The 12,678-nt window shown below is 48.4% G+C and overlaps 4 non-coding genes across 4 annotated transcripts; all 4 read right to left on the bottom strand.

Annotated features, from left to right (window-relative positions):
• Window positions 1-2,272: 2,272 nt before the first annotated feature.
• On the bottom strand, window positions 2,273-2,344 carry TRNAP-AGG (transfer RNA proline (anticodon AGG)). The gene has a single exon. It is a non-coding gene; the product is annotated as a tRNA-Pro (tRNA).
• A 3,050-nt stretch (window positions 2,345-5,394) lies between these two features.
• Window positions 5,395-5,467, bottom strand: TRNAV-CAC (transfer RNA valine (anticodon CAC)). Its single transcript has one exon. It is a non-coding gene; the product is annotated as a tRNA-Val (tRNA).
• A 388-nt stretch (window positions 5,468-5,855) lies between these two features.
• TRNAP-AGG (transfer RNA proline (anticodon AGG)) lies at window positions 5,856-5,927 on the bottom strand. Its single transcript has one exon. It is a non-coding gene; the product is annotated as a tRNA-Pro (tRNA).
• A 3,511-nt stretch (window positions 5,928-9,438) lies between these two features.
• TRNAP-AGG (transfer RNA proline (anticodon AGG)) lies at window positions 9,439-9,510 on the bottom strand. The gene has a single exon. It is a non-coding gene; the product is annotated as a tRNA-Pro (tRNA).
• Window positions 9,511-12,678: the final 3,168 nt, after the last annotated feature.

The raw sequence follows: 12,678 nt of genomic DNA, 5'->3' as shown, positions 1-12,678 counted from the left end.
GAAACAGACACACCTGCTTGCTTTATGTGGCTATGCATTGGACTGGGATGCAAGGATGAGGGCCAATGTTCATGACGCTCAAAGCTGAGCCTTCCGGAACACGATCTCTTCCCTTGGAAGAAAGGAACTGGGATCACTTTCATTCCAAGAGGTGATTTCAGAACTGGACCCGAAATTACCATGGAGAAGCACTGTGCATTTAATGTTCCTACGAGCACTGCTGCTCCAGCACAGAAAAGCAGTTGCAAAGAAATCTTGCATACCTTCATGATGCTGAACCGTCTCGACGCCAGTATAAAGCATGTATTGCATTGCAACATGACATCTTACAAGAGTGAATAGCAGAAATACTCCTGTTTAAAACACAGACTGAACCTATAAAGGTAGGGGTTTGTCTGGGATTTGAACCAAGGTCCTCTCACACCCGAAGCGAGAATCATACCCCTATACCAACTAGACTGCCGCTGCATAGTCATTTGAAACATCTTCTGAAGCGTCTTTCAGAAAAGCAGGGCCATTTGGAGGCTCTCTCTCTCTAAGCGTGCCATAGCAATTGATGTTTTCTGTCAAGGATTTTTTGTTTGTCTCTAGCAAGGCAAGAGGTAGTCAAAATGCCCTGTGCCAGTGAGCTGAACTAGGGCACTGATGTGAAAACCAGACCATTTCTGGTAGTTGTAACCCGCTGCAAGTCATGGACCCTTGCACCTTAGATTTCCGAACCAAAAGCACTGAAGGGCCTGCTAGCTCTTGAGCCAGAGGAGCATGCCTCTTGGATTCAAACACACTTGCTCGATCAGCGCTCGATCAGGCTTGATCAGGCGAGATTTATATTAGTGGCTCATAGGCCTGAAACACTCACCTGGGAGACGCAGGGTGGCTGATTTCCCGGAATGGCCCTTGATGGGGAAATCACCTCCTTTCCCCCGCCTCATTTCAGAATTGTGTGCTAGTCGCAAGACAGTGTTCAGGGGTTCATGGGTACTGCCTACTCCCAGCTGCCTCTCTGTCTTCTTCATGTAAATTGCAAGTCACGAGGAGGCACCATTGCCAATATGCTCCGCCCACCTAACCAAGAAACCTAGTTTGAGCTTGTCTGCCTGTGTTGTTGCAGGGGCAGTGTCTTCTTTGCCCAAAAGGTGGCAGGAGAGCCTCACTTCAAACGATAGAATCAACTGCTTAAGTAGAAACCAGCATGGTAGTTACTGTCATAAAGTGCAGCTCTAACAGAAGGTGTGCCTGAGACGCCCCTTCCAGTAATACACAGAATTTTGATTGAGGGCCCAGCCGATGGGTTGGTGGATTTCTCCTCACATGCCACAGCAGCTTCCAAAGATAGTGGTGTGAGGAGCTGGCTCTGCAAGCAGAGCAAGATTTAAGGGAAGAAAATACACCTGTCAGAAGTGGGATTTGAACCCACGCCTCCATGAAGAGACCAGAAGGCTCAGCTTCACTTAAGATCAAGCTTTCTTGAGTCTGGTGCCTTAGACCACTCGGCCATCCTGACAGCCAAAACAGTGTGCAGGTCGGACTCTTCAGTCTGCACTTGTTGATTTTGCCGCTTGCAATGTTCCTATCAAAGTCACAGCTTTAAAGGCCCCACAATATAACATGGCCAAGAAAAAAAAAAAAAAACAGAACAAGAAACAATGCACATGCACGACCACCGAGGGATGCAGATAACTTTTTAGCGTCCTGCAATAGTAAAGCACGTTTTACACAGGTCACAAGTTTTTAAAGGTCATTTCTGTCTAAGTGTGCATTGAGAGAGACTGAGGTTTTAGGGAGCAAACACAAAAGCTGCTGCTTCCAAGTGTTTCTGCCCCGTCTCGAACCGGGGACCTTTCGCGTGTGAGGCGAACGTGATAACCACTAAACTACAGAAACAAGCTTGCTGGTTTGACTGAAGGAGCACAGTTCCCCTCATATGTTTGCACGATTTCCTCTATACTTTATCAGCAGTTGCTCGGAATGCGAGGGGTAAGTGTGAAAATTGCAGCGGTGTCAGCCAGCATGCATACACTCAGACGTCCTGAAAAATCCCACAGCTGCGGGCAGAGACAGACAAATATCTGATGCCTAAATGCCAGGAAGGAGAGCCTGTGAAATCATCACACAGGGTGCACTGAGAGCAAGCAGGAAGGAAGCCAAGGCATTGTAATCCATTTTTCGCCTGAGGCAAAAAATATGTTTTGCGCAACAAAGCTTCGAGTGGAATGAGAAATGTTGAGGGGTTGTGTATTTTGAGCAGGATTTGATTGTTTTCTGCTAAAATGGGTTCGTCCGGGATTTGAACCCGGGACCTCTCGCACCCTAAGCGAGAATCATACCCCTAGACCAACGAGCCTGGGCACAGAAATGCAACGGCTCCGACCCTGCTCGGAGGTTTGGTGACAGAGAGTGGGAGACTACATCCCAAAGCAAGAAACTGCACATGGTGCTCTCTTCTGCAGTACGACTAGAGTCATTTGCATGGTCTTGATCGAACATGACATAAAAAGCCTCTATCCTTTAGACATTTTGGCCCAGATTTACAAGAAAATGACTAAGCGCGACGCTGTGCCAAATTTGCAAGCCCCACGCGCCGTCATTTTCAAAATGCAGGGAAGCGCCGTATTTAGTAGAATACAGCGCACCCCTGTGCTTCCCCCTGCGCCAGCTCTAAATTAGCTGCTGAGCGCCAATGCAGCCGTTCTTGCACCATGGTACAAGGATGACTGCGTTGAGGGGGAAATTGTTTTTGTGCAGGAAGGGACACCTTCCTGCCCAAAAAAAAAATCTTCAATGGTGATTTGCTCTTACTTCTATGTGTGCTGCAGAATGCATCACACATAGAAAGAGCAAAAACAAGGAGAAATGAAAACATTTCTCCTCAGTGCGCCACTCTAACGACACCCCTGGGATGGCGTTGGATTTTGGCGCTGACGCAGATTTACGCCAACTCCTAAATCTGGAGCAGCATCAAAATGCTATGGTGTTGCTGTGGCACACTCCCAACAACACCCATTGCACGCCCCTTCCAGGGAACGCGCTCCGTGCTAAGGGGACGTATTTACAAGGTGGTGTTAAGCCACAAAAAGTGGCTGAACACCATCTTGTAAATACCGCGCAGTGCATAGTGCCACCGGGGCGTCACTAAAAGTGATGCTCCGGTGGCGATAGGGCCTTGTAAGTCTGGCACTTTATTTGCTCAAGGTGTGTGTTCTTGGTGAGGGCAGGAAAGCTATTTTCGCTCTCGTACCTTCCTTCCTTGGCTGGCTTGAATGCTGTAGGCTCAGGCTTCATTGCAAAGGTCAAACAGTGAGCAACTGACTGCCGTAAGCTGGCGCAACTCCTCTTGGTGAGCTGTGACAGATGCCCCAGGAGCGTAGTACCTCACGATGGTGAGGGATAGACACAGTCTCTTTTATCTCAGCTTGCCTGTCAGGTGAGGCAGGAAATGCAAGTACTGTGAAAAAGCCGAGCGACTCGAACCAGGGACCTTTCGCATGTGAGGTGCGCATGATAACCACTACACTACAAAAACAGACACACTTGCCGGCTTGCTTCATGTGGCTATGCATTGTACTGGAACCACCACACTATGGAAACAGACACACCTGCTTGCTTTATGTGGCTATGCATTGGACTGGGATGCAAGGATGAGGGCCAATGTTCATGACGCTCAAAGCTGAGCCTTCCGGAACATGATCTCTTCCCTTGGAAGAAAGGAACTGGGATCACTTTCATTCCAAGAGGTGATTTCAGAACTGGACCCGAAATTACCATGGAGAAGCACTGTGCATTTAATGTTCCTACGAGCACTGCTGCTCCAGCACAGAAAAGCAGTTGCAAAGAAATCTCGCATACCTTCATGATGCTAAACCGTCTCGACGCCAGTATAAAGCATGTATTGCATTGCAACATGACATCTTACAAGAGTGAAAAGCAGAAATACTCCTGTTTAAAACACAGACTGAACCTATAAAGGTAGGGGTTTGTCTGGGATTTGAACCGAGGTCCTCTCACACCCGAAGCGAGAATCATACCCCTATACCAACTAGACTGCCGCTGCATAGTCATTTGAAACATCTTCTGAAGCGTCTTTCAGAAAAGCAGGGCCATTTGGAGGCTCTCTCTCTCTAAGCGTGCCATAGCAATTGATGTTTTCTGTCAAGGATTTTTTGTTTGTCTCTAGCAAGGCAAGAGGTAGTCAAAATGCCCTGTGCCAGTGAGCTGAACTAGGGCACTGATGTGAAAAGCAGACCCTTTCTGGTAGTTGTAACCCGCTGCAAGTCATGGACCCTTGCACCTTAGACTTCCCAACCAGAAGCACTGAAGGGCCTGCTAGCTCTTGAGCCAGAGGAGCATGCCTCTTGGATTCAAGCACACTTGCTCGATCAGCGCTCGATCAGGCTTGATCAGGCGACATTTATATTAGTGGCTCATAGGCCTGAAACACTCACCAGGGAGACGCAGGGTGGCTGATTTCCCGGAATGGCCCTTGATGGGGAAATCACCTCCTTTCCCCCGCCTCATTTCAGAATTGTGTGCTAGTCGCAAGACAGTGTTCAGGGGTTCATGGGTACTGCCTATTCCCAGCTGCCTCTCTGTCTTCTTCATGTAAATTGCAAGTCACGAAGAGGCACCATTGCCAATATGCTCCACCCACCTTACCAAGAAACCTAGTTTGAGCTTGTCTGCCTGTGTTGTTGCAGGGGCAGTGTCTTCTTTGCCCGAAAGGTGGCAGGAGAGCCTCACTTCAAACGATAGAATCAACTGCTTAAGTAGAAACCAGCATGGTAGTTACTGTCATAAAGTGCAGCTCTAACAGAAGGTGTGCCTGAGACGCCCCTTCCAGTAATACACAGAATTTTGATTGAGGGCCCAGCCGATGGGTTGGTGGATTTCTCCTCACATGCCACAGCAGCTTCCAAAGATAGTGGTGTGAGGAGCTGGCTCTGCAAGCAGAGCAAGATTTAAGGGAAGAAAATACACCTGTCAGAAGGGGGATTTGAACCCACGCCTCCATGAAGAGACCAGAAGGCTCAGCTTCACTGAAGATGAAGCTCTCTTGAGTCTGGCGCCTTAGACCACTCGGCCACCCTGACAGCCAAAGCAGTGTGCAGGTCGGACTCTTCAGTCTGCACTTGTTGATTTTGCCGCTTGCAATGTTCCTATCAAAGTCACAGCTTTAAAGGCCCCACAATATAACATGGCCAAGAAAAAAAAAAAAAAACAGAACAAGAAACAATGCACATGCACGACCACCGAGGGATGCAGATAACTTTTTAGCGTCCTGCAATAGTAAAGCACGTTTTACACAGGTCACAAGTTTTTCAAGGTAATTTCTGTCTAAGTGTGCATTGAGAGAGACTGAGGTTTTAGGGAGCAAACACAAAAGCTGCTGCTTCCAAGTGTTTCTGCCCTGTCTCGAACCGGGGACCTTTCGCGTGTGAGGCGAACGTGATAACCACTACACTACAGAAACAAGCTTCCTGGTTTGACTGAAGGAGCACAGTTCCCCTCATATGTTTGCACGATTTCCTCTATACTTTATCAGCAGTTGCTCGGAATGCGAGGGGTAAGTGTGAAAATTGCAGCGGTGTCAGCCAGCATGCATACACTCAGACGTCCTGAAAAATCCCACAGCTGCGGGCAGAGACAGACAAATATCTGATGCCTAAATGCCAGGAAGGAGAGCCTGTGAAATCATCACACAGGGCGCACTGAGAGCAAGCAGGAAGGAAGCCAAGGCATTGTAATCCATTTTTCGCCTGAGGCAAAAAATATGTTTTGCGCAACAATGCTTCGAGTGGAATGAGAAATGTTGAGGGGTTGTGTATTTTGAGCAGGATTTGATTGTTTTCCGCAAAAATGGGCTCGTCCGGGATTTGAACCCGGGACCTCTCGCACCCTAAGCGAGAATCATACCCCTAGACCAACGAGCCTGGGCACACAAATGCAACAGCTCCGACCCTGCTCGGAGGTTTGGTGACAGAGAGTGGGAGACTACATCCCAAAGCAAGAAACTGCACATGGTGCTCTCTTCTGCAGTACGACTAGAGTCATTTGCATGGTCTTCATCGAACATGACATAAAAAGCCTCTATCCTTTAGACATTTTGGCCCAGATTTACAAGAAAATGACTAAGCGCGACGCTGTGCCAAATTTGCAAGCCCCACGCGCCGTCATTTTCAAAATGCAGGGAAGCGCCGTATTTAGTAGAATACAGCGCACCCCTGTGCTTCCCCCTGCGCCAGCTCTAAATTAGCTGCTGAGCGCCAATGCAGCCGTTCTTGCACCATGGTACAAGGATGACTGCGTTGAGGGGGAAATTGTTTTTGTGCAGGAAGGGACACCTTCCTGCCCAAAAAAAAAATCTTCAATGGTGATTTGCTCTTACTTCTATGTGTGCTGCAGAATGCATCACACATAGAAAGAGCAAAAACAAGGAGAAATGAAAACATTTCTCCTCAGTGCGCCACTCTAACGACACCCCTGGGATGGCGTTGGATTTTGGCGCTGACGCAGATTTACGCCAACTCCTAAATCTGGAGCAGCATCAAAATGCTATGGTGTTGCTGTGGCACACTCCCAACAACACCCATTGCACGCCCCTTCCAGGGAACGCGCTGCGTGCTAAGGGGCCGTATTTACAAGGTGGTGTTAAGCCACAAAAAGTGGCTGAACGCCATCTTGTAAATACCGCGCAGTGCATAGTGCCACCGGGGCGTCACTAAAAGTGATGCTCCGGTGGCGATAGGGCCTTGTAAGTCTGGCACTTTATTTGCTCAAGGTGTGTGTTCTAGGTGAGGGCAGGAAAGTTATTTTCGCTCTTGTACCTTCCTTCCTTTGCTGGCTTGAATGCTGTAGGCTCAGGCTTCATTGCAACGGTCAAACAGTGAGCAACTGACTGCCGTAAGCTGGCGCAACTCCTCTTGGTGAGCTGTGACAGATGCACCAGGAGCGTAGTACCTCACGATGGTGAGGGATAGACACAGTCTCTTTTATCTCAGCTTGCCTGTCAGGTGAGGCAGGAAATGCAAGTACTGTGAAAAAGCCCAGCGACTCGAACCAGGGACCTTTCGCATGTGAGGTGCGCATGATAACCACTACACTACACAAACAGACACACTTGCCGGCTTGCTTCATGTGGCTATGCATTGTACTGGAACCACCACACTATGGAAACAGACACACCTGCTTGCTTTATGTGGCTATGCATTGGACTGGGATGCAAGGATGAGGGCCAATGTTCATGACGCTCAAAGCTGAGCCTTCGGGAACACGATCTCTTCCCTTGGAAGAAAGGAACTGGGATCACTTTCATTCCAAGAGGTGATTTCAGAACTGGACCCGAAATTACCATGGAGAAGCACTGTGCATTTAATGTTCCTACGAGCACTGCTGCTCCAGCACAGAAAAGCAGTTGCAAAGAAATCTTGCATACCTTCATGATGCTAAACCGTCTCAACGCCAGTATAAAGTATGTATTGCATTGCAACATGACATCTTACAAGAGTGAAAAGCAGAAATACTCCTGTTTAAAACACAGACTGAACCTATAAAGGTAGGGGTTTGTCTGGGATTTGAACCGAGGTCCTCTCACACCCGAAGCGAGAATCATACCCCTATACCAACTAGACTGCCGCTGCATAGTCATTTGAAACATCTTCTGAAGCGTCTTTCCGAAAAGCAGGGCCATTTGGAGGCTCTCTCTCTCTAAGCGTGCCATAGCAATTGATGTTTTCTGTCAAGGATTTTTTGTTTGTCTCTAGCAAGGCAAGAGGTAGTCAAAATGCCCTGTGCCAGTGAGCTGAGCTAGGGCACTGATGTGAAAAGCAGACCCTTTCTGGTAGTTGTAACCCGCTGCAAGTCATGGACCCTTGCACCTTAGACTTCCCAACCAGAAGCACTGAAGGGCCTGCTAGCTCTTGAGCCAGAGGAGCATGCCTCTTGGATTCAAGCACACTTGCTCGATCAGCACTCGATCAGGCTTGATCAGGCGAGATTTATATTAGTGGCTCATAGGCCTGAAACACTCACCTGGGAGACGCAGGGTGGCTGATTTCCCGGAATGGCCCTTGATGGGGAAATCACCTCCTTTCCCCCGCCTCATTTCAGAATTGTGTGCTAGTCGCAAGACAGTGTTCAGGGGTTCATGGGTACTGCCTACTCCCAGCTGCCTCTCTGTCTTCTTCATGTAAATTGCAAGTCACGAAGAGGCACCATTGCCAATATGCTCCGCCCACCTTACCAAGAAACCTAGTTTGAGCTTGTCTGCCTGTGTTGTTGCAGGGGCAGTGTCTTCTTTGCCCAAAAGGTGGCAGGAGAGCCTCACTTCAAACGATAGAATCAACTGCTTAAGTAGAAACCAGCATGGTATTTACTGTCATAAAGTGCAGCTCTAACAGAAGGTGTGCCTGAGACGCCCCTTCCAGTAATACACAGAATTTTGATTGAGGGCCCAGCCGATGGGTTGGTGGATTTCTCCTCACATGCCACAGCAGCTTCCAAAGATAGTGGTGTGAGGAGCTGGCTCTGCAAGCAGAGCAAGATTTAAGGGAAGAAAATACACCTGTCAGAAGTGGGATTTGAACCCACGCCTCCATGAAGAGACAAGAAGGCTCAGCTTCACTGAAGATCAAGCTCTCTTGAGTTTGGCGCCTTAGACCACTCGGCCATCCTGACAGCCAAAACAGTGTGCAGGTCGGACTCTTCAGTCTGCACTTGTTGATTTTGCCGCTTGCAATGTTCCTATCAAAGTCACAGCTTTAAAGGCCCCTCAATATAACATGGCCAAGAAAAAAAAAAAAAAACAGAACAAGAAACAATGCACATGCACGACCACCGAGGGATGCAGATAACTTTTTAGCGTCCTGCAATAGTAAAGCACGTTTTACACAGGTCACAAGTTTTTAAAGGTCATTTCTGTCTAAGTGTGCATTGAGAGAGACTGAGGTTTTAGGGAGCAAACACAAAAGCTGCTGCTTCCAAGTGTTTCTGCCCTGTCTTGAAACGGGGACCTTTCGCGTGTGAGGCGAACGTGATAACCACTACACTACACAAACAAGCTTGCTGGTTTGACTGAAGGAGCACAGTTCCCCTCATATGTTTGCACGATTTCCTCTATACTTTATCAGCAGTTGCTCGGAATGCGAGGGGTAAGTGTGAAAATTGCAGCGGTGTCAGCCAGCATGCATACACTCAGACGTCCTGAAAAATCCCACAGCTGCGGGCAGAGACAGACAAATATCTGATGCCTAAATGCAAGGAAGGAGAGCCTGTGAAATCATCACACAGGGCGCACTGAGAGCAAGCAGGAAGGAAGCCAAGGCATTGTAATCCATTTTTCGCCTGAGGCAAAAAATATGTTTTGCGCAACAATGCTTCGAGTGGAATGAGAAATGTTGAGGGGTTGTGTATTTTGAGCAGGATTTGATTGTTTTCCGCTAAAATGGGCTCGTCCGGGATTTGAACCCGGGACCTCTCGCACCCTAAGCAAGAATCATACCCCTAGACCAACGAGCCTGGGCACAGAAATGCAACGGCTCCGACCCTGCTCGGAGGTTTGGTGACAGAGAGTGGGAGACTACATCCCAAAGCAAGAAACTGCACATGGTGCTCTCTTCTGCAGTACGACTAGAGTCATTTGCATGGTCTTCATCGAACATGACATAAAAAGCCTCTATCCTTTAGACATTTTGGCCCAGATTTACAAGAAAATGACTAAGCGCGACGCTGTGCCAAATTTGCAAGCCCCTCGCGCCGTCATTTTCAAAATGCAGGGAAGCGCCGTATTTAGTAGAATACAGCACACCCCTGTGCTTCCCCCTGCGCCAGCTCTAAATTAGCTGCTGAGCGCCAATGCAGCCGTTCTTGCACCATGGTACAAGGATGACTGCGTTGAGGGGGAAATTGTTTTTGTGCAGGAAGGGACACCTTCCTGCCCAAAAAAAAAATCTTCAATGGTGATTTGCTCTTACTTCTATGTGTGCTGCAGAATGCATCACACATAGAAAGAGCAAAAACAAGGAGAAATGAAAACATTTCTCCTCAGTGCGCCACTCTAATGACACCCCTGGGATGGCGTTGGATTTTGGCGCTGACGCAGATTTACGCCAACTCCTAAATCTGGAGCAGCATCAAAATGCTATGGTGTTGCTGTGGCACACTCCCAACAACACCCATTGCACGCCCCTTCCAGGGAACGCGCTGCGTACTAAGGGGCCGTATTTACAAGGTGGTGTTAATCCACAAAAAGTGGCTGAACGCCATCTTGTAAATACCGCGCAGTGCATAGTGCCACCGGGGCGTCACTAAAAGTGATGCTCCGGTGGCGATAGGGCCTTGTAAGTCTGGCACTTTATTTGCTCAAGGTGTGTGTTCTTGGTGAGGGCAGGAAAGCTATTTTCGCTCTCGTACCTTCCTTCCTTGGCTGGCTTGAATGCTGTAGGCTCAGGCTTCATTGCAAAGGTCAAACAGTGAGCAACTGACTGCCGTAAGCTGGCGCAACTCCTCTTGGTGAGCTGTGACAGATGCCCCAGGAGCGTAGTACCTCACGATGGTGAGGGATAGACACAGTCTCTTTTACCTCAGCTTGCCTGTCAGGTAAGGCAGGAAATGCAAATACTGTGAAAAAGCCCAGCGACTCGAACCAGGGACCTTTCGCATGTGAGGTGTGCATGATAACCACTACACTACACAAACAGACACACTTGCCGGCTTGCTTCATGTGGCTATACATTGTACTGGAACCACCACACTATGGAAACAGACACACCTGCTTGCTCTATGTGGCTATGCATTGGACTGGGATGCAAGGATGAGGGCCAATGTTCATGACGCTCAAAGCTGAGCCTTCCGGAACACGATCTCTTCCCTTGGAAGAAAGGAACTGGGATCACTTTCATTCCAAGAGGTGATTTCAGAACTGGACCCGAAATTACCATGGAGAAGCACTGTGCATTTAATGTTCCTACGAGCACTGCTGCTCCAGCACAGAAAAGCAGTTGCAAAGAAATCTCGCATACCTTCATGATGCTGAACCGTCTCGACGCCAGTATAAAGCATGTATTGCATTGCAACATGACATCTTACAAGAGTGAAAAGCAGAAATACTCCTGTTTAAAACACAGACTGAACCTATAAAGGTAGGGGTTTGTCTGGGATTTGAACCGAGGTCCTCTCACACCCGAAGCGAGAATCATACCCCTATACCAACTAGACTGCCGCTGCATAGTCATTTGAAACATCTTCTGAAGCGTCTTTCAGAAAAGCAGGGCCATTTGGAGGCTCTCTCTCTCTAAGCGTGCCATAGCAATTGATGTTTTCTGTCAAGGATTTTTTGTTTGTCTGTAGCAAGGCAAGAGGTAGTCAAAATGCCCTGTGCCAGTGAGCTGAACTAGGGCACTGGTGTGAAAAGCAGACCCTTTCTGGTAGTTGTAACCCGCTGCAAGTCATGGACCCTTGCACCTTAGACTTCCCAACCAGAAGCACTGAAGGGCCTGCTAGCTCTTGAGCCAGAGGAGCATGCCTCTTGGATTCAAGCACACTTGCTCGATCAGCGCTCGATCAACCTCAATCAGGCGAGATTTATATTAGTGGCTCATAGGCCTGAAACACTCACCTGGGAGACGCAGGGTGGCTGATTTCCCGGAATGGCCCTTGATGGGGAAATCACCTCCTTTCCCCCGCCTCATTTCAGAATTGTGTGCTAGTCGCAAGACAGTGTTCAGGGGTTCATGGGTACTGCCTACTCCCAGCTGCCTCTCTGTCTTCTTCATGTAAATTGCAAGTCACGAGGAGGCACCATTGCCAATATGCTCCGCCCACCTAACCAAGAAACCTAGTTTGAGCTTGTCTGCCTGTGTTGTTGCAGGGGCAGTCTCTTCTTTGCCCAAAAGGTGGCAGGAGAGCCTCACTTCAAACGATAGAATCAACTGCTTAAGTAGAAACCAGCATGGTAGTTACTGTCATAAAGTGCAGCTCTAACAGAAGGTGTGCCTGAGACGCCCCTTCCAGTAATACACAGAATTTTGATTGAGGGCCCAGCCGATGGGTTGGTGGATTTCTCCTCACATGCCACAGCAGCTTCCAAAGATAGTGGTGTGAGGAGCTGGCTCTGCAAGCAGAGCAAGATTTAAGGGAAGAAAATACACCTGTCAGAAGTGGGATTTGAACCCACGCCTCCATGAAGAGACCAGAAGACTCAGCTTCACTGAAGATCAAGCTCTCTTGAGTCTGGCCCCTTAGACCACTCGGCCATCCTGACAGCCAAAACAGTGTGCAGGTCGGACTCTTCAGTCTGCACCTGTTGATTTTGCCGCTTGCAATGTTCCTATCAAAGTCACAGCTTTAAAGGCCCCACAATATAACATGGCCAAGAAAAAAAAAAAAAACAGAACAAGAAACAATGCACATGCACGACCACCGAGGGATGCAGATAACTTTTTAGCGTCCTGCAATAGTAAAGCACATTTTACACAGGTCACAAGTTTTTAAAGGTCATTTCCGTCTAACTGTGCATTGAGAGAGACTGAGGTTTTAGGGAGCAAAAACAAAAGCTGCTGCTTTCAAGTGTTTCTGCCCGGTCTCGAACCGGAGACCTTTCGCGTGTGAGGCGAACGTGATAACCACAACACTACAGAAACAAGCTTGCTGGTTTGACTGAAGGACCACAGTTCCCCTCATATGTTT

Source organism: Pleurodeles waltl, unplaced genomic scaffold (genome assembly GCF_031143425.1).
Source record: "Pleurodeles waltl isolate 20211129_DDA unplaced genomic scaffold, aPleWal1.hap1.20221129 scaffold_91, whole genome shotgun sequence".
Classification (NCBI taxonomy): domain Eukaryota; kingdom Metazoa; phylum Chordata; class Amphibia; order Caudata; family Salamandridae; genus Pleurodeles; species Pleurodeles waltl.
This window is presented reverse-complemented; position numbering and strand designations above follow the sequence as displayed.